The following is a 24,209-nucleotide window of genomic DNA, read 5'->3' on the forward strand; positions in this document are numbered from 1 at the left end:
GACTGTGTTATAAATAGCAACATAGCTAGATAGCTACAAACAAAGACGGTATACAAAACAACATGGTAATCATGATACGTTGATGATGACGATATGCAACGCCGGCCACAAAAACAAGCAAACAAACAAACACTTTTATTCCCGGTGAAAAGTTCAGTGATCTTTAATGAATATGGTGTTTAAAGAGTAAATCTTTTGAGTGATAATGACACAAGGTAAATCGTTATTGCACACACAAAAACGCATTTCATTCATTCAATCAATACTTTTACGATTGTTGACTTCCCCCTCAACCATTTGCAGAGGAAAAATGTTTAAGCCGTCATTTTCTCTTTAAGCTCTGTTTAAAATAATGGTTTAAAATTCACAGAGTAGATTTTGATTTCTGCAGGAGTTTGTCAATCAACTCAATGATTGTTGATAAATCACGCCTTGAAGCAAGGTGGACTACTTGGCTACAACCAGAAGAGGCGATACGGATCGGCTCGTCATTTCACATTCGAGATCTCAAGAACAAGAACATGACAAACGCAATGGAAGTTGGGCCCGAGTAATGTGAAGTCACTGCGACGGTAAAAACTCTTTTGGAAAGTTTATTCTTTCGCAAGACAACCGTGGCATCCAAACAAGAATTCATGAAACCCAGTGTTTCTCTCTCATCATAGTCAAATGCTTGCCTCTTATGATTGACAGTTGGTCCCTCCGAGGGAAGGCGAGTGAATAAGTGAGCAATTTACAGTATGTGAGATTCTCGTATTCAGGGGAGCCCTGGCACACTGAAGTGCTCGTTGGTGATGCCTGCATTCGCAAGACATGCACATGCACACACATGAACACACTTCCACGTGCCTACATCTAGTCCCGTTAATCTACTTCCAGAGCTGCGTATTCAATAAAAGAAAACGCTTAGCTCAGTACATGTTCATTTTCTCATCAATACCCACATGTATTCACACAGCTGGTAATGATGGATACCAATATGGGCTAAACAATAAATTGCGATGCACCCTGAGGACAGATAAACACTCTTAAGTGCTTTTTAAAAAGCTGTTGTTACTCCCCTTCACCTCTCGAAATGCACACGCATATTCTCACTCACACACACACACACGCACACGCACACACTTCTCACACACACACGCACACACACACACACACACACACACGCACACACACACACACACACACACACACACACCTCTTTCTCCTTGTTCTCTCTTACTGGTGGTAGTCTGGTGCTGGTTCCCATGGAAACAAACCTACTCTGAGCAACGGCAGATGGAGAGGGAGCTGGAGGTCTAAATATATCTCCCAGCATCCTCTCCGACTACAAACACACAGTGGCAGCAGGAAGTGAGAGATGCTTGCCCTCGGCATGGACTGACAAGCTGGCATGACCTTTGACATCCACCACTTCTTGGGAAGTGGAGAGCCGGTTAATTTCAATGATGAAGAGAACATATTCAGGTTGTACTCTTTGGTCAAATGCAAAATGGGAGGTGAGAATGCCATCCCATGATGCTTTCAATCAAAATCCCACATGCTTCCCAGTAACTCATGAACAGCACGGTCGGGTTGAAGAGAACATTGAAAGGACTAAAGCAAATGTCAGACGTAAGCAGAGAAACTCTTACTCGCTGGTGGATGCCACTTAAGTCAGCGGGTGGCGGCGGACACCAGCTGAGGAAACAAAACATACCGGAGCCCTCCGTCACTCAAGACGTTTGGGGATCACAGAACCTTGCTAGGAGGATTTCCCAAGGCTTTGATAATACGAGCGTAAGTTCACATTGATAACATTTTTGGAATATTCCTGACAACAGACAAAATGCTACTTTGGTGAAGTTATGAAATGACAAAATCTTAAATATTCTGAGCAAAGTAACAAGATATGTATAAATTCGATTTTTAAAAAAAGTTTTCTTCATTTTAGGAATAGATTTTCTTTTCACAATTTGAACAGTAATGCCCGTCAATGCTAGATAATCAGCGGAGATGAGAGACAGAGGGAGACAAAAGAGGCGCTTTCCAAGAATTTTTGTATTTTGAGTGAAAATGACTCAATGTTTACCTGCAGCCAACAGAATATTAACCTCAACCTACACAATGAATCTGACTCATTCATCTGTGCATCATAAAAATGTCATAACAAAAAGAGGAAAAAAGTAAAAAAAGCTTTCACCCAGGCCAATAATACAACATTGCGGTAGTTCTCTTCAATTGCTTAGCGCAGTGTTCCCCAACCTTTATAGGCCAAGTCACCTCATTGCAAATCAAGGCATATACGCAAAACAAAGAAAATGCCAAAAAGACCTGAATCAAAGTAAGGGGGGGGAGGGGATACATAGAAATTATTTACCCTTATCTAATGGAAGAGCAATTAATTGTTCTGCCCGCCAATATACATTACTGGCATAGATAGATGAACAAAGATACATGATCTGTAAATGTATAACAGGCAGGCCAATTAAGTAATATTTGATAATTTTCTGCCAGACACCTGATGATCGATCACTAAAGCTGCTGCAGGACACTGATTGTTTCCGAAGTTTGAGAAAGTGAGCAGGAGACTTTTCTGCAACTGGTAACAAAATAGCAACATGTTCAATTTTGGTGGAGGTTGTTCCGCTCCGATCCTGTCGGTGGAAGAAATGCACATTCCGTATGAGTTTGCTCACAGACATAAATAAAGGGGAATGGGAAAGACAGCTATGATAAATGAACAAAAATAAGGAAAAATTTTACACGCGTGTTAAAATTTTATGGGTCTCCCTTGGTCAATGTCACACCCCGCTGCTAAATTTGGTTAAATAGTTTTTGTGTAATCTAACACCCACAAACATTGCTTTCAGGAGAGGTAAAAAAAAAAATATCCCAGTTGCAATGCACTTATGAAATTAGTCAACGAACTTATCTGACAGGTAGTGACGAAGCAAAAAAAATTAAACAAACAAAAACAGTCAAGCGAGTCTCAGCACTCTGAGGTAGACAAAGATGGATTTAAATGAGACAGAGAAAAAAGGGAGGGTGTCTCTAAGACAGACAGACAGAGAGAGAGACAGAGAGAGAGAGAGAGTCAGAGTTGAGATTACCTGACAGAGCAGTCTGGTCTTCCCCCTCAGAGACGCTTCACAGGCTCTGTGAGACAAGCATGGAGAGCCAGAAAGTGAGAGCGGATATGACTGCTTGAGTGGGTGTGTTTCCGAGAGAGGCAGAGAGGGTGGGGGTGAGGTAAAAACAGAGTGATGGAGGGGCGGGGGGGGGGGGGGCACACCAAATGAATGTTTCCACTGTACTGTATAAACGTTAGGAGAGGAGGTGGAAAGGCGTGGTAGGAAATCGAAAGCAATTGATATTCTTCCAGTCGAGTTCAGTCAACGAGTAAATCTGCTCTTCATCGTAACTATCGCTTCAAAACACATTTTTGGGGTGGCATACCAGAAAAGTGAAACAAAAAGCCACACGCCGCGACCTGATAAAATGAATGTCTGTTGTTCTTTCTTGAACTGGCACAAACATTCATTGGCCAAAGCAGAGATTTCAAAACGCGGTATTTCTACCAAGCAACATGGATCTGTTGAGTTCCGTATGGGACGCATCTGTTAATATTTCCACAGGAAATGGTTCCAAAATATGCCACCTGGTTTGTTGACGTACAATCGGGTACGCAGGTGGAGAATAGGGCTTGACTCAATCAGTACGTTTGAACGCACTTAAGAAAACCGAATTTTATTCCATTGAATTCAAGCTGATAAAAATGCTAGTAAACACCTTTATCGGATATTGTTTGACTTCTTAAAAGATGGATTAACACACTCTGACTACCTTTGGAAACACAATTCCAATTCCATGTATGCACCTCCAACAAATGAATACTGGAGCTGACTGTCTCTGTGGTTGAACAGAAGCAGGAGATGAGTGCGCCGCAAAAAAATCGAAACAAGACGAAATATTTTAAGGCGTTTATGTAAGTTTGATAGTATGTGTTTGTTTTTGAGCGTTGCCTTTAAGAGGCGGGGCCTTGTGGTGTCATTGAATGGAGGTTGCCCAGATGTTTATATCTATGCAGAGTCTGCTTGTGGTTTTACGTGTTTTACTGACTGTGATTGTGGTTCTCCATTTCCACATGCAGGGGCATTGCAGATTTTGGCGATAGGGCAGGAATTTCTGCGATAGTAGATACGTTCCACAAAAAAATCTGCAATGTCGCTGTAATTGGATTCTAGTGGGAAACGTTTTATTTAGTAACCGATGAGTTAGACACAGTTGTGTACATGCTGATGTCACACACCCGACATAGCAGACACAGCCATCATTGTTCCACCGACACAAAAGTCAGATCGGGGTTTCCTCTTTTGAGCTGCGTGTTGGAAACGTGGCAACATTGTGGGGCATCTCCTTGCTGTATGTCTTCTTATCGGAGAGGTCGGCGGGGAGAAAGTCTGCACGAGCGATAAACTTTGTGCCTACATGTGTAATTTACGTATATCTGCCGGTTCCTGCCGGAGCAGTGCATCTGTAAATGAATTCCAGAGTGTCATCCATTCAAGCGAGCCCCCGCATTACGCAGCAGCGAGGCTGGGCCTATCAACTGTGCAACAACACGAGAGAAAGCGAGAGGGCGAGACGAGGACAGAGAAGGCGAGAATTGAGAATGAACGAGGCTCCTGCTGTTCCATAGAGCATTGCCTCACTGGCAGAGTACAGGAAGTGTGACTCACAGGCTCTAAAATAAACACGCTCACAGAGCGACGAGCCGCCACATAGAACGGGGCTTATCAGAAAGGAGGCGGAAGGGAACGCAGAGGCGCACTACGCAGGCCAGCAACACATGGTCGCCTGGTGGGATGACGGGATGCGTCACAAGGAGGAGGTGCTTCATGACAGTTCTTTTGCCAGCTTACTTCATCATAATATGTTATCCCCGACGTAGGGCCGAACAATTAATCAAATTCAAATTGACATGGTGTTGTAGTGGAACGAAATTTTCAAATCGCAAAGGCTGCAATTTGGGTGAAAAAAAGGCTTTTTTGGATATATTTTATATGCTAAGGCTGCACGTAATGGGGGAAAAACATGCAATATGGTTTAATATTGCAATATCTATAGGAATGGCATCTCACCATGAAATGAAGTTTTTCAATGTGAAACTTACTGCTCGTCTTTGGGGTACGCGTATTGCACGTGCCAATATGGATGACAATTGATTTTTTCGATATAGTGGGCAGTTCTCATATACACTAAATGTATGTTTTATTTTATTTTTAGTGTTTCCGTTTCTACATAAACCCAATGCTCAAGAAGCGCAGTCCATATCCAATTTAAAGATTTTTTTTCATGAAACATGAAAAGTTCAATCAATAAAGCCACAGATTTGTTTGCATAGTTGTCATAATTCGATTTATGATTTACTGAATGTTTACGCCACACTCATTTGGTAGAATTCTGTGAAGTCAGCCGAAGTGAATGCTTACTGCAAGTAGAAGTGTTTAGTCAGTTCACAACTCTAATTGAAGTCCATCCATCCATCAATTTTCTAATCCAGTTATCCTCACCAGGGTCGCAGGAGTGCTGGAGCCTATCCCAGCCTTCATTGGGCAGTTGGCAGGGGGCACACTGAACCGGTTGCCAGCCAATCGCAGGGCACACATAGACAAACAACCCTTCATGCTCACAATCCCACCTAAGCATAGAGTGTTCCATTAGCCTGCCATGCATGTTTTTGGAACTTGGGAGGAAACTGGACCACCCGGAGAAAAGCCACCCAGGCATGGGGAGAACATGCACATTCCACACAGGAAGGCCGGAGCTGGAATTGAACACTGCACCTCTGCATTGTGAGGCCTTCATGCTAACCAGTTGCCCATAGTGCCGCCTTAATTAAAGTCTTTCTTATGAATTCATGGTCCGCTTGCCTTTATTTCTGCATAAGCCTCGCCTATAATAATGATAAATGGTCTTTCACTTGTATTGCACTTTTCCACCTATTAAGGCACTAAAAGCACTTCACACTGACTCCCCATTTAGCTACGAATGACCCAGCATCACCAGCAACTTGAGGTTCACTACCTTGATCAAGGACACGTCAACAATGGCCGAGTATCGAACCCCCAACTTCTGAGTTGGGAGACTCTCTCTTTCCCACTGAGCCATGCTGCCCCAAAGCAATAATACCAAAACATATATATATATATATATATAATTTTATCCTGATACTACAGTATGTTTATCATGAAGTTACAATTCAGGCGATGCTATTTTCTCTTTTTGATTTGACCCTTTGGTTCCTCTCATTTGTTCCGAGTCGATTCAATAGGAGCGTTGTTTGGGCCATGGTGCCGCCCTGATGCGATACGTTGCTGGACGATGCTTCGTATTGTATTGGAGTCAATGTGCTCATTGTCATCCTTTGCAGCACCGCACCTTCAATACAGTACCTCCCAGTGAGGGACCTTCACCCATCTGTTGTCACATTGCCCTTTTGTACTAGATCACGGGTATCAAAATTGTTTTCATTGCGAACCATATCAAAGTCATGATTACCTACAGTAATAGGGAAGCTACATGAATCTATAATAGGTGTAGGTGTAGTGGTACATTAAAAATGAATACATTTAAAAATCCCGGTACAGTACGTACCTTGATGTTAAGGTTTTGGGTTCGCTTCACATTCAGTAGATCAAAGGAACAAAATGCAAAATGCAGTAGTACATTGAAATATTTTGATCGGTTCTGGACCAGCGCAAAAAAAAAACAAAAAAAAAAACGTCAAGTGCAATTGAATAATTTGTCCTCTTTTTAAGAAATAAAGGATGAGGACAGGTGCAATCGCCCAATAATATTACATCATTCCCCCTTTGTTTGATTCTTATTTTTTTAAGGACTAACTCGAAAAATCTCCCCCCCCAAAAAAACATTTAACAACTTCTCCTGGCCACATAGACTGAAGGGCCAGATCTGAGTTTGACATTGCAAAGTTTCTCGGCATGCAACATTCTGTTTGGCGAAAGAGGGCTGTAAAAAAACAAATTTGCGCTTTTTACACGAAGCAACTACGACAACATCGCGCCTACAAGAAATCATTTAATGCTGCTTGATGCAATCGCAAGGTGCCGTTTCACGCATTTGTAGGCAGTCACACAGAACGGCATATTTTGAGACGTTTGTGCCATAAATTGCAGACACTGACAACAAAATGTGCAAATATGGGAGCACTCAAAGAGGGGTGCCTCTGTTCGGTTCTGAGGTCAGATTATTTCAGATGTGCGGTATTCCAGTAAATTGATGTCCTGTGTCCATATGCATGTGGTGTTGTGACAGAAACACAATCTATTTCAAGAGGGAGCCCACCGAGTGTACAAAAGCCACTGTGGACAGCTTTTACTCAAACTCCATGAATTTGGGGGGAAAAGAAAACAGGAAGAAGAAGCCATTTCTATCTCAAGCATCCTGAGTGGGCTTCTGATGTCAACTTTCTTCTTTTCATATATATTGACTTCTTTCTTGCACCATTGCGACTTCACTCAAGCGCTGAATTATTTTTCATTTTGGTTTTACTGCAACTGTAAAGAACTGTGAAATAATAACATTAAGATGCAAAGTGATCAACTGGTCAGCACGTCGGGTTCAATTCCAGCACTGGCCGTCCTGCGTGGAGTTTGCATGTTCTCCCCGTGCCTGCGTGGGTTTTCTTCAGGTACACTGGTTTCCTCCCACATTTCAAAAACATGCATGGGCACTCCCTAGGTATGAGTGTGAGCGCGGGTGGTTGTTTGTCTATATGTGCCCTGCAATTGGCTAGCAACCAGGGTGTACCACGCCAACTGCCCAAAGACAGCTCGGATAGGCTCCAGCACACCGTGACCCTTGTGAGGAGAAGCCGATTGGAAAATGAATGGATGAATGAAAGATGCCAAGTCAAATGCAATTTATCAAGAATCTATCATGGAAGAGAGTTTTTCCTTTTTGAAGTGTGCTTCGTTTTCTCATCAATTTATTCATATTTGGTTCCTTGCTTTCTTTCATCCAAATCCGAAAAAAAAAGTCCACTGGCATCCCAAAACAATTTGTGTTCCGAGAATGGCATCCCGAAAAACGACATACTGCACCAGAATGAAGTGAGCTGTAATGCTTGGTGGGGTTGAGAGAAGAGGCCTTACACATGCAACCAAGCTGCCAGCTAATGGAGCGGAGCCGGGTCCTCTTTTGTTAATGCAGATCAATTTGTGTCCTCAGCAGCTGTGATATCTGATGTAGCAAAACACAGAGTGTAACAACCCTCTGGTTCACTCGACATCTTTGAGCTGAAACCCCGCCCCCAGCAATTCTGAACTTGCAAACCTAATATAAGGAAACCACGTGGTCCTTTATGACAGTCTTTAGTTGGTCTATCAAGACAATTCACGCAGCGGGCATCTTGCAAATGAAGATGAAAGCCGAAATTAGACCGCTTGAATAGAGCGATTGCCATAAACTGTCCTGCCTGCGCCCACCAGTCTCATAAATGGATGTCAATGTCAAGCTTTAAAGAGCAATGTCACACACATGGTTCGCCGTGGCCGACGGTGGGCTGTTTTCAATTCATTCGCTGGGTCATGGTGGGCCTCGATGGTGGTGATAATGATGGTCTGCCTTGACACAACATCGGAAAGGAAATAAAATTAACTCCCCTGACACCTATTAGTTCAAACTAGATACCGTCTCAGATGCCACACCACAACATTTAGGGTCATGCAGATTACCTGTGATGGGAGTTGTTGATTGGTTCATTTATGTTTCGGTGTTTATGCGTGCGTGAAAACAATCAATTAAATTTTGGCTTACGGGAACTGTTTCATTGTTCCTCTTTTTACTGTGGAAAATGCATTTGCACAGAAGACACTCAAGAACTGTTCTACTCTTGTTTGTCCATCAACTGGCAAACAGTTTGTAATGTGCATACCTGCAACCATTTCCCACGCTTCTATATTTTACGAACTGCAGAATAGTTTTACTTAAGACTTGGCCATCATCAATTGGTGATATCTCCTGCACTATTTCACTTGGATACAATGTTAGTAGACACGGACATTGGGACATTGTTCAGCTTATGGTCAATTCTGAGCCAAATGTAGGCAAAATAGAGTGTTATTTTTCTGCTAGCAACAGAGGTACTGTGCTGATTCAGTCGCAACTACTTTGTTGCTCAGTGGAAAGGACGACAATGACAAAGCTATTCAAGGCTGAGTTACAGCAATGCAGGCTTAACCAACGGCAACTCCTGTGGGCATGATTGTTTTGCTCAAAGAAACGCTGCAATTAAAGGAAGCGTTCACAAAATTCACCACGAGATTCTTCCTTCCCTTGAAATAGAATATACTAAATACATGTTTTGGAGCTTTTAGCTATGTTAAAATGTGAATTCTTCACCAAGAACACCACCAAAGTGATGTTTTAATCCATTTAACCATCTCTGAGCATTCTTGCTAATTCCACCACTCCAGCCCCATCCACACACATCCAAGAAAACGACTGGGTCCTCAAATTTCTACATCACAAAATGAGGAGCCAGCCCCGACAACCACCCTTGCAACTTTTTAACAAACAAAATCTAAACAGTTTCCAGCGCAAAGGAAGACTTTAGTAAATGGTCATTTTGGAATAAACAATAATTTTTTTTTTTTAAAAAACAACACATTTTATATTTATGAAGGGCTAGCTAACTAAATAAATATATTATTTTGTTTAACGTCACTTGCCCTGAAGTCATCACGATGCTCCGAATCTCGGATTTTTGCTGTACTTTCTTCTCCCGACATGACTCGGTGTCATCAGTCCACCGAAAGATTTTAAGCTGCGATTGGCTGTTATTTAGGCATCTGAATGAAGCTGCGGTGATCTGGCAGTCAAGTCTGAATTAATTGCTCCCTCCCTCCCGCAGGTGGTGGCCAATCAGGCTGATCAGATGCACCTGTGCAAACCTCGACTGCAAATGCCTGAGCTGCCCACTGCAGTTTGCCAGTCCGTCATCGATGAAGGGTCACAGAAACCCCTTCAGGCTCAACCTGTGAAATTCACTCAAGTCTGCTCTGTTTCTTCCAGACCTGGAAACACAGACAGGTGAGATCACTCCCACACCTGCCGCACACCAAAGACTTTCCTGCTCATCTGTAACTTCCCTCTGCCAGCCTGCGTGATCTGCTGGTGCTACTTCACCTTGCCGATTGCATCAATAAAAGAAGCTTCCTGCCATTTGGGTCCAAAAACTGTGTCTGAGCTCAACAGAAGCCTTAACCATACGTTTGCCCCACCCACATTTTAAATGTAAATATCGCAGACAGTCAGGTTCATTTAAGCCAGAATCATTAATCACATCAAAATCATGAATTCACCATCCATCCATGTATTTTCAACGCAAATATATGACAGCTAACTGTGGGCCAAAGACTAAGCCAAGGAAAGTTCCAAGAGAGAGAATCATTCACAACAACACGAAGTGGGTGCTGGACCCACGCCGCCTGTATGACAGTCAATCAAATTAACTCTCAATTCAATCCGTCACCTTAAAAGAATCACATTTTGTTAGATGCTAATCCATAAACATTACACTAGCTGCGAGGACCACCATCAGGCATTGTCGTTTGATCTTGGCAGAGGTATGCGTTCAACTAAGTGCCACTCTAGTTCAACAACAAAAACAACCGATTTGAAGTACCGGTAAATGACTTTTCCCTTTGTGCTACTTCCTCTTTTGCACATCTGTGCCAGGGTACAGGAGGAAACACGTGCACTGCCATTGCACTTTGCTTGACCCGTCACCTTGCCTTATCTAGACATCTTAGTAAGGCGCAACCATGTTAACTGGACCTGTCAAGTCAGGGTTGCTGGTGCTTTTAGCTTCGCCCACACAAACACACATGCAGGAAAGCATCGACAGGTGGAAGCTTGACCGAGCTAGGTTCAAACAGTGGACCAGGCCACAGAATGTATCAACATTACCCAATCTACACCTCCCTCACCCTGGCCGGACAAGGAGGGGCTCCCTTCTGATTTCCTCAAGGCCAAGCTTGCCCGAGTAATGACTTACCCTCTGTGACAAACCACTCCATTCAGCCGACATGTCAGTTTACAGTTTACTCTCACGTCGCCTACGTGTGCCCCCGCTGGCCTTTCTGCTCAATGCCACGCTGCACCAGACACTCACAGGACAGTGCACGGTCAACCCCTCTTCAACTTCCATACAGCACATATACCAACACTGTGGGCAAATCTCTTCGGAGCGTGTGTGCTCATAAAATGAGGAGGTGGGTGTGAATATTTGAGAGTTGGAAAGCATTTTGAAAATAACAGGATGGGTGAAAATACTGCATGGGATGAGCAAAACTGGGAAAGATGCATAATGGAGTACTGAAGATGGCCTAGCAGTTATTAGAGTTCAGAAATGTAGTTAACACATCAGAATGAGGTGCGTCTCAAACCAGCTCTTGGTAAACACGCGTTAGGTTGTGATCGTGTTGCTAAATGTTCATTCAAGAGAAACCAACACAAGAATACAAGTTCTTTACTGTATAAAAAGATCTTACATGTCAACTGAGTCAGCGTTTGCGACAAACGATGACTCAAAATGACTACCGGTATATTGTAACTTCTCATGCACACGATTGAGCAAAAAATATATTGTGTCTATTCAATGGGCAAGAGTAGCTGTTTTTCTTGACTATAAAATGATCTTCCAACTTTCCCATTGCATGTGATTGCAAGGCTCCTAAAACTGTTGAACTTTTAAAGTCAAACATAATGCGTTCCTTGTTGCAGTTCTAGCTCAGATTTGTTCGGATAAATATTTCTTTTGAGAAATTGAAAGAATTGGTTCTGTGGTCAAACTGATGGCGTCACAAAAGCTTTTTTTTTAAAAATCCATATTATGATATTTCAATGTTCAATAAAATAAACTAACTATTTTGCATTATAATGCAAAGGTGATTCACATTGCAGATGGGCCACAAAGTTCTCATGGTTAAAAATCGTTTTACAGGGAAGGGAAGCACAACCTAACCACTGTGTTGCGGAAAACTAAACAACAGTCAACAGTCAGTTTTTATGTACAGTAGGTGGGTGAAATGTGAGCATTATTTGATAAATGTTTCACTAATTAATGATCAGTTGGTAAATCATTCAAACTTAACGTTTTATTGTTTTGAATTCATGGAAACTAATTCAAATATAAGCTATTTTTCTTGACTTCTGATTTCAAAATAGTTATTTGTCAATTTATTGGGTACTCACAATAGTATGAGACGACTGTGTCACAACAGTCCTCTGAGGGAAACCAAAACTACAACATGGCCAGTGACAAAAAAGGAATTTGACTCCTAAAATTGCATTCCTCAATACCTCACCCACTCAGATTCACGATAAATCCACTGACGGCTGCATGAGAACCAACATGCAAAAGCATCCTGACATTAACAACAGAATACCAAACAAATTACACTGTCAAAACAAGGTGGAGCTGGCTTGAGATCATGAACGATATCTGCTCCTTGGTAACAAGGGTAAACAAAACAAACAAGTTCCATCATTGGGACAATTATTATTGTTATTATTTAGATTAATAACGTAAAATAGGCACATATATATATTTCATTTCAAACTTGACCAACTCTACTGCCAATCAACTGGCCCCTTTTGGGTTACTGGACATACAGATGGAAAAACGTCACAGGCTCTGCCCATTAGTGTGCGCTGAAGACGATTCGCCGCTTAACTCATTCACTCCCAAAGACGTCTTTTCAGACTTGGTCTAGATTTGGCTGGTACTGAATGAGTTAATGAAGACGGACGGCACCGTCTTGGAAACACTTCCTGCCACAATCCTATTGTGCATAAACACGAATGACACAACCATATGAAATTTTTTGAACGTCCCGGGGCGGTTATCAAGCCGTAAGGCCCCGAGGGCCACATGACCCCAGTTAGGGGAATTAGCGGTGCATTCCTGCAGCTGTCGTTACAACATAAAACCACAGAGAGGAGAAATCCGAATCTTCTCCTGACCGGCTACCGCTCCACTCTGCGGGCACACTTTCTCTGAACAGCAGCATCATCATCCCAGTGTCGTCCGATCATTTCTAAGCAAAGATCTCCTTAAAATAGAGATGGCCTTCCCAGTAGCAAAGTGCAGGAATACAGCGAGAAGACAAGTGAGCGTGGGGACACTAGAGAATGTGAGAAAGTGCACTGATGTAGTGTAGGTGGCGAGGGCCCTTGATTTCCTGTTACATCTTGCGTGACTACGTATGCCTTGTATCTGTGAAATGCTCCATCTCTAGTTTTGAGGACAAACACACAAATGCGCACGCACATTTAGACACACAATCCTTGCATCCGAGCAATTGGTTATTTGATATTCCGGCAGTCGTATTGTTCACTCTAGAAAGCAATTTGCTTCCAAACACATCCAAAGCCGAGGTAAATTGACCCCCTTGCAGCAGAGAGCCCAAATAATCAACAGCAGACAAAAGCAAGCCCTTATTTAACACTACCCGGTCATTTCCAATGACTTAATCTGACTGCATCTCTTTCAGGTCAAGAGACAAATTGTCATTGAGGCCACTCTACTCACTACACACATTGCCATTTCACCGTGCCCGCCTACCAAGATGTGCCACCCCCAATTTTAGGCATTAATCTAAAAAAAAAAAAACAAGAATGACTATTTCCAAACTTGCTTTATTATATCATAGTAGCTATTTTGTGCTCAGAAATAATAGTGTTGAGTTCTTTACGAGTACTGGTAAGTAGGACATAAAAAACAAGAAAATCCAACGGTGTGATTTTGTTTGATTGATGACCAATCAAACCTACAAAAGCCTACCACAGTATTCCTGAAAATAATGCTCAGTGTACAGGTAATGCTTCAGTTTTAATCCCATGAGTTCTGGCTTGCAATGTAAAACACTTGACACATCTCCAAGCGGCATGTGAACGATGCAACTTTAGAGAGAGATCGCTTCTCTTTGCCACATAGCATACGGCTGCGGCATTGATCTACTGTACTTGTATGTTCGACTCAAGGTGGGATCCATTTCTATGTACTGTAAATGTTGTCGATAGCAATATTTACTAGCGGGTGTCGCACAGGGGATCACTCAAGGCTATTGACTGGCAGCAGCAGCGCTGCGCGAATAGAGTGCAGTGGCTATCAGATCATCAAAAATACAGAGCAACGTAAGTACTGTCTGTTGACCGTTCACAACATGAATTTGGTTCCTACTAGCTTACACCAAGTCACAGAGTGCACTTTGACAAAATAAAGTGGTGTCACGGGAAGTGACATTTGCCCAATTTTTTTGACATTGACATTTTTTGATTGTCTAGGGCCGCAAACAACAGTCACGGCAGCAATTCTGTCTTGTATTGTTAGGGTGAAATTTAAGAATATGGTTGTTCCTCTTTGTGTGCGCCGTGGTTAGCTGGCAACCAGTTCAGGCTGGACCCCGCCTGCTGCCCGAAGACAGCTGGGATAGGCCGCAGCACGCCCGCGAGCCTCATGCGGATAAAGCGGACAAAACACACCTAGGGACAATTTAGTGTTCCATTAACCTGCCATGCATGTTTTGGCAATTTGGGAGGAAACCGGAGTACCCGGAGAAAACCCACGCAGGCATGGACAGAACATGCAAACTCCACACAGGAAGGCTGTATCTCTTCACTGTGAGACGTGCTAACCAGTGGACTACTGTACCGCACCGGTCTCTCTCTCATTCTCTCTCTCTCTATATATAAAAAAAAAAAAATCCTCGTCTCACTCCTCGGGTAGTGTCCGTCCCTCATTCAGCTCGGATCCTCTACCAGAGGCCAGGGTTCTGCACAGTATCCTTGCTGTTCCCACCACTGCACATTTCTGGACTGAGATGTCCGATGTTGTTTTTATATATACACACACACACACACACACACACATAAGGTATATGGGAAATAACCCCCAAAAAGTGACCACGATACAGTTAAGTGCAGGCTTACAAATACATGCACATCAGAATCCTGCCAAGCCTCACAGAGAACACTATCTGGATGTTACATTCACATACTAAGAGTCTTACGCATATATTAATATAATATATGCGTATAATACCCAGCTGAAATACAAACGGTTCAATATACAGTGCAAGCAAATAAACCCACTTCTTCCTGCCAGCAGTTTTAACTTTGCTCATTGTGGTCTGGCAAATATCAGTGGGTTGCCATTAAAGCCTTTTGCTGTTTATGGAAAGAGACGTCCTCGTACGTGGCAATAAAGTCTAAATCTAAAACAAACAGTGCAAGCAAAAATATTTCCTGTAAGTCCATTACCTTAATGTAAATTGAAATGCGGCCACGCAAAATGGAACAGCAGTGAGAGTATGTTTAAATGAGCAACTAAAAACCAAAATAATTTCATGTACAGAGACAAAAAGATCCCCCTTCTGCCAGACGTTGGCTGCCACCGACCGCTTGTCCTGCTGGGGTATTGAACACATTTCATTGGTTTGTCTTTTTGTCTGTCACGTTCCGTGCCTGCCTGCAGGGGGCGGGCTTTCTTTTCCCCGACTGCACACCTGTTGTTAATTTCGGGCTGATCACCTGCCTTTATCAAGCGACTCCGGCAGTCATCTCACTGCCGGAGAATTCCATGCCGTGCCATATTGCACCCGCGCTCGATCTCGCTATTGTCAATTGACCCGTTGCCTTTTTGCCTTACGGCCGTTATTCGCGTTTTGCTCCTAGTTGTTGTATTGCTCTATTCTCCGCCAAATTCAGGTCCTCCTCGCGTCGTGTTGTTTTCCGCGAGCGTTTTCTGTTAGAGTACCCTTCTTGTTATTTCCTGGTCCTTATTTGACCAGCGTTTTGTGTTACCGTTTTTCCCTGTCGGGCTCTTTCTGTTCTTTTGTCATTAAAGACACTTTTTCGTTGACAAGATTTTTTCGTTGTCTGTTCTCCGGGGATCCAACCTTTATTTCATTTGTTCTGCACGAAGCGATAGCTATCGCTTCGGACAGAACGTGACAGAATTCTCCGGCCACCATGGATCCCGCAGACGTCGAAAAAATATTGTCCGCTCTTGCACGACAAGAGCAACAGATGAGTCAGCAGGGCCAAGCCATTTCGGAACTCCGAGGCGCGGTCTCCATGCTGGCTCATCGGCTCGACGATTACGAGCCTCGTCTAACACGGGTGGAGGAACGGAGACCCCATTCCTCCGGGGGCCATCCAGCCACCCCGGAAGCGTTCCCCTCTCATACCATTATGTCGAGGGAACCATCGCTTCCACACCCCCCTCGCTATGGGGGTGAGCATGGGCAGTGTGGTCACTTCCTTCACCAGTGCTCACTCGTATTCGACCAACAGCCGTCTGCCTACGCTAATGATGCTGCCAAAGTGGCCTATATCATGAGTTTGTTAACAGGTCCGGCGGCGTCATGGGCGATTGCGACCAGCGAATCCAAGCCGAGTCTCCGATCATCGTTCCCTGAATTCGTGACAGCCTTTCGCCGGGTGTTCCACCATCCCGTGCGGGGCCGAGAGGCAGAGGGTCGGCTACTTGCCCTCCACCAGGGAAGACGATCGGTCGCCGACTACTCGATCGAGTTCCGGATTCTGGCAGCACAGAGCGGATACGGTGATCGAGCATTGTGTGGACTGTTTCGACGCGGCCTGAACTCTCAGCTCAAGGACGAGCTGGCGACCCGCGACCACAGCACCGACCTGGAGGAGCTGATTGACCTCGCTCTCCTCATGGACAATCGCTTGAGGGAGCGGGGCCGGGAGCGTGGGGGAAACCGTTTCCCGTATCGACACTCTCCACATCGTGAGGAACATCGGGGAGTATTCCGGGAGACGGCACCCGCGGCGGAACCTATGCAGCTGGGTGGCAAGGACGTTGGCGGAGAGGAAGGAAGTCGCCGTGCCAGCCGTCGTACGACCAGAGACAACACCCAAACCTCTCCTCACACCACAACCAGCCTTCCGGGATCATCTTTTCACGTCTATCCCGAGTACTGTGAGTCACGATCCCGCGCGTTAACCCCCGAGCCTAGACAAGCCGACGCGCGATCGGGACACCCCAACAGACTGGAACTTGAGGGGGAGATATTTGGTGACTCCCGGTCGAGGCGGGTTCGGGCCCTGGTAGACTCAGGAGCAGACGATTGTCTGATGGACACCGAGCTTGCCTCCGAGTTGGGTTGTTTCTTGGAGGAGCTTATTGATAGAAAGCGGGTTCGCGATCTCGATGGGCGTCTCCTGGCGGTCGTTACGCACAGAACGGAGCCATTGAAACTGCAACTTTCGGGTAACCATGTCGAGCATCGGCGTTTTCTGGTAATGCGGTCCCGCAACGCTCCTATTATCCTTGGGTTACCCTGGCTTAGGGTACACAACCCCGTAATTTCCTGGGCGCGCCCAGCAATAGATAGTTGGAGTCCGTACTGTTATCAGCACTGTTTACAGTCAGCCGTCGGGGGGTATAAACGCGTCACCCCCCCCGAGGATATCTGCCTTGACGGAGTGCCGGATTGCTATCGGGACCTCAAGGGGGCTTTTAGCGAGGACCGCGCGCGCTCCTTACCTCCACACCGCCCCTATGATTGCGCAATAGACCTGCAGGCGGGCGCTCCGTTGCCGACCTCGAGGCTGTATCAGGTGTCTCGGCCTGAACGCGAGGCGTTGACGGAGTACATTAACAGCTCGCTCGCCGCAGGTCTCATTAGACCTTCGCGTTCACCGTTAGGGGCGGGGGTTTTTTTCGTGGGAAAGAAGGACAAGTCCCTGCGACCCTGCGTCGACTATCGTGGGTTAAACGAGATAACCATAAAGAATAAATACCCACTACCTTTGTTAGATTCCGCCTTCGCCCCATTGCAATCCGCCACCATTTTCTCCAAGTTAGATTTGCGCAGCGCTTATCACTTGGTCCGTATCAGAGAGGGAGATGAATGGAAGACCGCTTTCAAGACCCCTCTAGGCCATTTTGAGTACTTAGTGATGCCTTTCGGTCTCACTAACGCTCCTGCCGTCTTCCAAAACCTCATAAATGACGTGCTAAGAGACATGATCAACATCTTCTGTTTTGTCTACTTGGACGATATATTGATTTTCTCCCGGTCGTTACAGGAGCACAAGCAACATGTTAGGCGGGTGCTACAGCGCCTATTAGAAAACCGGCTCTTCGTCAAGGCAGAGAAGTGTGAATTCCATGTTCCCGTAATCTCCTTTCTGGGGTTTATCATTGAGCGGGGTAGGTTACGAGCAGACCCCATCAAGACACAGGCAGTCACGAACTGGCCGGTTCCCACTAATCGTAAAGAACTGCAGCGTTTCCTGGGGTTCGCCAATTTCTATAGACGGTTTATCCGGGCCTATAGCCAGAAGGCGCTCCCCTTGACCCGCCTGACGTCTATTAAGACCCCGTTCAAGTGGGATTCCACCGCGGACGCTGCGTTCACAGACTTAAAGGCGGCGTTTACCAGTCCCCCTGTACTTCAACATCCTGACCCTGATCTTCCCTTTATTGTAGAGGTGGACGCCTCGGATTCAGGGGTGGGGGCGGTGCTGTCTCAACGCTCGCCCATCGACCAGAAGCTGCACCCCTGCGCCTTCTTCTCACGTCGACTCACAGCGGCCGAATCCAACTACGACGTGGGCAACCGCGAACTGTTAGCTGTTGTCTCCGCCTTGCAGGAGTGGCGGCACTGGCTCGAGGGGGCAAAGGAGCCTTTTACCGTTTACACCGACCACAAGAACCTTGCTTACCTCCGTACCGCCAAAAGACTAAACCCCCGTCAGGCCCGGTGGGCCTTGTTTCTCACCAGGTTCGACTTTATTCTCACCTACTCCCCCGGGTCGAAGAACACCAAGCCCGACGCCCTCTCCCGTCTCCACGACCCCACGGGAGGGGACCGGCCCCCGGAAACCATCCTCCCAGCTCAGTGCATCGTGGGGGTCGTCCAGTGGGAGGTTGAGCAGCGGATCCAGACTGCCCTGGAGGGGGTTCAGGTGCCGGCGGGGTGTCCGGCGGGGAGACTGTTCGTGCCTCCGTCCCTGCGCTCGGAGGTCCTGCAGTGGGGGCATGGATCCAAGGTGGCATGCCATCCGGGGGTGAGCCGGACGGTGCAACTCGTCTCCCAGCGGTTCTGGTGGCCGGAGCTCCGGAGCGACGTGACGGAGTTCGTCAGGGCCTGCACCTCCTGCGCATGCGGCAAGTCTTCCCGTCAACCTCCGGCGGGATTGCTCCAACCGTTGCCCGTTCCGCCACGCCCCTGGTCCCACATCGCTCTGGACTTCGTCACGGGCCTTCCCCCCTCCCGGGGCCGTACGGTCGTGCTCACGATCGTGGACCGCTTCTCCAAGGCGGCTCATTTTGTGCCCTTGTCCAGGTTACCGTCGGCGCTGGAGACCGCCGACCTCCTGGTCGAACACGTTTTCCGCCTCCACGGCATTCCGACGGACATTGTGTCTGATCGGGGGCCCCAGTTCGTGTCTCGCGTCTGGAAGCGGTTCTGCCGGTCCCTCGGAGCCACTGCCAGCCTGACCTCCGGCTACCACCCCCAGTCTAACGGACAGGCGGAGCGCGCCAACCAGGATCTGGGGGCGGCCCTCCGCTGTGTGTGTCTCCACCGTCCCGCGTCATGGGTCGACCACTTGCCATGGGTGGAGTATGCGCACAACACCCTCGTCTCCTCCGCAACCGGCCGGTCACCGTTCATGTCTGCCTACGGCTACCAGCCGCCGCTGTTCCCGTCACAGGAGGGGCAGGTGGAGGTCCCTTCCGTCCAGCATCATCTCAAGCGGGCCCATCGTGTGTGGAGGGAGGCCCGGGCGGCATTGTCCCGCACGGCGTCCCGGAATCGTCAAATTGCGGATCGTCGTCGGCGCCCGGCCCCCTCCTATCTGGTGGGGCAGAAGGTATGGCTGGCTACTCGGGACCTTCGCCTGGCCGGCTCCTCGGCGAAACTGGGTCCTCGATTCACTGGTCCCTTCGAGGTTGAGGCCGTCATCAACCCGGCTGCTGTCAGGCTCCGTCTACCTCCTACCATGAAGGTCCACCCCGTCTTCCACGTCTCCCTTCTCAAACCCGTCTCTTCCAGTGACTTGGCTCCTCCTCCCACGCCGCCGCCCCCTCCGCGGGTCGTCGACGGTGACCCGGTGTACACGGTTCGTGCCATCCTGGACTCTCGGCGCAGGGGCAAGGGCTTCCAATACCTGGTCGATTGGGAGGGCTACGGGCCTGAGGAGCGGCAGTGGGTGCCTCGCTCCTGGATCCTTGACCCGTCCCTTCTGCGCGACTTCCACACCGCTCACCCTTCCAAACCGGGAGGTCCGCCGGGAGGCGTCCGTTGAGGGGGGGGTACTGTCACGTTCCGTGCCTGCCTGCAGGGGGCGGGCTTTCTTTTCCCCGACTGCACACCTGTTGTTAATTTCGGGCTGATCACCTGCCTTTATCAAGCGACTCCGGCAGTCATCTCACTGCCGGAGAATTCCATGCCGTGCCATATTGCACCCGCGCTCGATCTCGCTATTGTCAATTGACCCGTTGCCTTTTTGCCTTACGGCCGTTATTCGCGTTTTGCTCCTAGTTGTTGTATTGCTCTATTCTCCGCCAAATTCAGGTCCTCCTCGCGTCGTGTTGTTTTCCGCGAGCGTTTTCTGTTAGAGTACCCTTCTTGTTATTTCCTGGTCCTTATTTGACCAGCGTTTTGTGTTACCGTTTTTCCCTGTCGGGCTCTTTCTGTTCTTTTGTCATTAAAGACACTTTTTCGTTGACAAGATTTTTTCGTTGTCTGTTCTCCGGGGATCCAACCTTTATTTCATTTGTTCTGCACGAAGCGATAGCTATCGCTTCGGACAGAACGTGACATTGTCCAATTCCATATTTCGTTTTTTCCCACCCAGAAACAATCAAAACGGTTATACAGCAAAATATTTCATAAAAATAAACTCGACAAAACCCTAATTGCATGTTGTAAGGTTATGTTTTAATGTTTTCAAATGTTAAAGTAATCTCGTCTGGAATGTCTTTGTCCAAGCAAATGAACAGATAATGTGGTGTTTATGTTGGTCTCGGCATGCAATGAAGTGCAGCAAGATCATGCAACGTGCTTCTGCAAAGCACATGATGTAATTAAAGTTTTGCATTGCTATTTTGACAATTAATTTTTATTTAAAAAAAAAACACAATTTAGCTGTTCATTTTTTATGTCAGACTAGCTTACGCAAAACATTTACTGTAAATCACCTGCTCAAATATTAAGTTGAATATGAAGTTTTAACACTACAACAAGAGAATCCTATGAGCTTCAAAATGCGTCTACGCTATATACAGTATTGGTACCATAAACATATACTTTGCTGGAGGTTTTTTCGGGGTTTGTTTTGATATTTTTTTTTTTTTTGCCAAACTCGAAAAGCCTTGTGGTCCACCATTGTTGTTTTGGGTTCCTCACTCATACGCGCCAACACAAAACACTTAACAAACAGCACATGCATTTTCAGTACTTGCATGAAAATAACTGCCACTTTTAAAACATCCACTTTGACTTTTTCCAACCTCAGTCTCTTTTTCAGTTAAAAAAAAGCACATCAGTGGACATTTAAAAGTATAGTTGTTATGCGTGGAGACGAAAATGTTTTCGAAAAAGGAGAATCTTGGGCATTATAAATCCATATCTCTTCATCAAATATTTTTTATTTCATTTTGCTGTTCTAGTTTTATTTTCACAAATCTTGGTTTATGGCCTAATCTGGGACTTGTGGAATTGTGTATTGGGCTGACAATAAAATTCCTAGAATCCTCAAAAAAAAAAATTAAATATAAATTGAAATAATAATCCGAAAGGAAATGAGTAACAAAGTAAAATAGGAATATACTAAAATGAAATCCATAGAAAAATTTTAAAAAGTAATACTGGCTTTTCCTGCTATGCGCACGTTGGCCGTGAATGCATGGAGTAAACACGATGAGATGAGAAGAATAGGAAGCGATTGACCCCTACTAATATGTACTATAAGTTTTTCATATATTTGAAACAAGATGTGCCTTGCAATATTGTTATGTTATTATGTGTGAATATGGATTATTTGAAGGAATATCGCTCATGGGGATTCAATACCTAATTTTTTTTGTTAGCATGTTAATTGGGGTTTTAGAGTGGCTTTCACATTAGAAATGGCAATGTTTTTAACATGAATCATGTCTTGGACTTAAATAGACAATGTGTGTGCATACTTCTTTTTGTTGTTTTAATTTTTACAGTAATCTCCAACTGGGTTGTCATAAATTTAGGCATGCTTAGGGAGGGCGGAATCACATGCGCGTCATACCCTTGCTGCCCAAATAACATTGTGCATTCAGGGTACTTTCACAACTTAGTCGATTTATAAGATATTCAAACTTCCTTGCTCCCAATTCACTAAGCAAAATTTTTGCTTTACGCACGCCACCTGTACACTTGATCACGCGAACTACATTGACAATATAAGCGCATCGCCAGAAACGCTGCGCAAAGCATTTGGTCTGACTGTAGCATAAGAAAAACCTCATTGAATAATTGCCAAATATTTCCGACAGGACCGTACCGAAAACCTAACCAAACACAGTGAGGTCATTTGTAGGCATGCGCAGCCAAAACTGACGGACAGTCAAAGTGGGAATACTTAAAAGATGACTCGTGTTGGATACATAAATAGCCACCCTCCTACTTGAATTCCAATGTTGCTTCTGAGGAGAGGCACATATGTGAACAGTCATAAAGGCATGTTTGACAGCACCATCTCGTCTGTGGAGATGACAGTGCAGAAAGCAATGCAACACGACGCATGCTGTGAAAACACGGGACGGAACATTAGCACAAGATATTTTCAGCATAGAAAAGTGCAGCTCCTATAAAAAATATGGCTGCACTTGTGAAATAAATAAGAAAAACCTGTCCTCTTGTCTCATAAATGGCACCAACAGCTGTCATAATTCCGTTCTGTTTAGTCTCCAGTAGGTGGCAGAGGTGTTTCGGTCTTTGCTGCTGTGCACCGGTTACTCATTTGAATACGGACTATTTAAGTACATCCGGGTCGACAACTGCCTGTCGGATAATTCGCCTTGCTCATGCCATTTGTTCAAGTGCAGTGTTCTAGATGCTCTCATCGATATTGCTCTGTATTCTCGTCCTCCGTTCTTGATTCTCCGCTTTTCTGTAAGCTTGTGTTTGCTTGTGTTAATTATTATCTCAGTTTTGGTATTTTCGCGATTGGGTCATCTTCTCCTTTGTTGACAAGCTATTTCATTTCTTCTGTAAGCACTTTTGCTGTGTCTCGTTTTCTCCTGGTGTGCCTGCCAGCGTAATTTTTGTCCAAACGTTAAATGTTGGCAAATGGGCAGAAGAGGTGGTTGTTGTCCTTATGGAGAGGTGTGTCTAGACCACATAATAGTGATTTGTAACCCCATATCTGCTAGTAAGGTTGCCCAGGAGGAGCAGATAAAGGATGAAGAGGGTGGAGCCCAGCACCCAACCCTGAGGGACACCACAGATGATGACACTGTTAGGTCTGTGATTTTGCTTTGGGCAACGTTTTCAGTTCTGACAGTCAGCAAGCGACCTAACACTGGACCAACAGCTCTCCTTGAATTTCTCCTCACTCTGTACTGACTCCTCAAACCACTTTGCAGAAAGGGGCAACTTTCTCACATGCTTACAAAGAAGATTGATGTGGAAACCTATTAAACCCACAACCCACGTCTTCCAACTCAGTAGCTTTTACTTGTCGGCCTGTTTCTCTTCATCTCCCTCTTCTTTGTAATTTAGGCACTCCTGCAGTAATGGACACTTACTCAGTGGCAGTCAGATGGTGTATTCTCAAAGAATGCCCATTAGCTACATAGATAGCACCTAGTTAGGAGACTGTAAGGCTGAAACAAAATCCAAGAGACACAAGGGAGCTGAACCCTCCAATGCTGGCCACACGCTAACAGTCAGGAAGATCCTAATTTCCCTGTGGATGCTTTTGTCCGAGTCAAAGTCATCCAAAGATAAAACCAGAATGCCTTTATTTCTCATCTATGGCAAACGACCAGGGCAAATGTTTCCTCGGAGGACAACCATGGCACAAGCACAACTGATGAATATTCAAATTCTGCGGTGACCTAGCTGGGGTTGCTCCTTCTTGTTGCTGACAGTGCAAAACTCTGGGACTACCTGGGT

The 24,209-nt window shown here is 45.6% G+C and overlaps 1 protein-coding gene across 4 annotated transcripts in view; it reads right to left on the minus strand.

The window, feature by feature from the left end:
* Positions 1–24,209, minus strand: part of LOC127600719 (transcription factor HIVEP3) — a 53,576-nt gene that overhangs the window by 18,026 nt on the left and 11,341 nt on the right. The window contains exon 2 of one of the 4 annotated variants that reach the window (XM_052065429.1): positions 3,093–3,138. The exons of the other annotated variants lie outside the window; for them this stretch is intronic. The gene's annotated coding sequence lies outside the window, so the exon portion shown is untranslated. The remainder of the gene's footprint in view (positions 1–3,092; positions 3,139–24,209) is intronic. 4 annotated transcript variants of the gene reach the window in all.

This window comes from Hippocampus zosterae, chromosome 5 (genome assembly GCF_025434085.1).
Source record: "Hippocampus zosterae strain Florida chromosome 5, ASM2543408v3, whole genome shotgun sequence".
Lineage (NCBI taxonomy): Eukaryota > Metazoa > Chordata > Actinopteri > Syngnathiformes > Syngnathidae > Hippocampus > Hippocampus zosterae.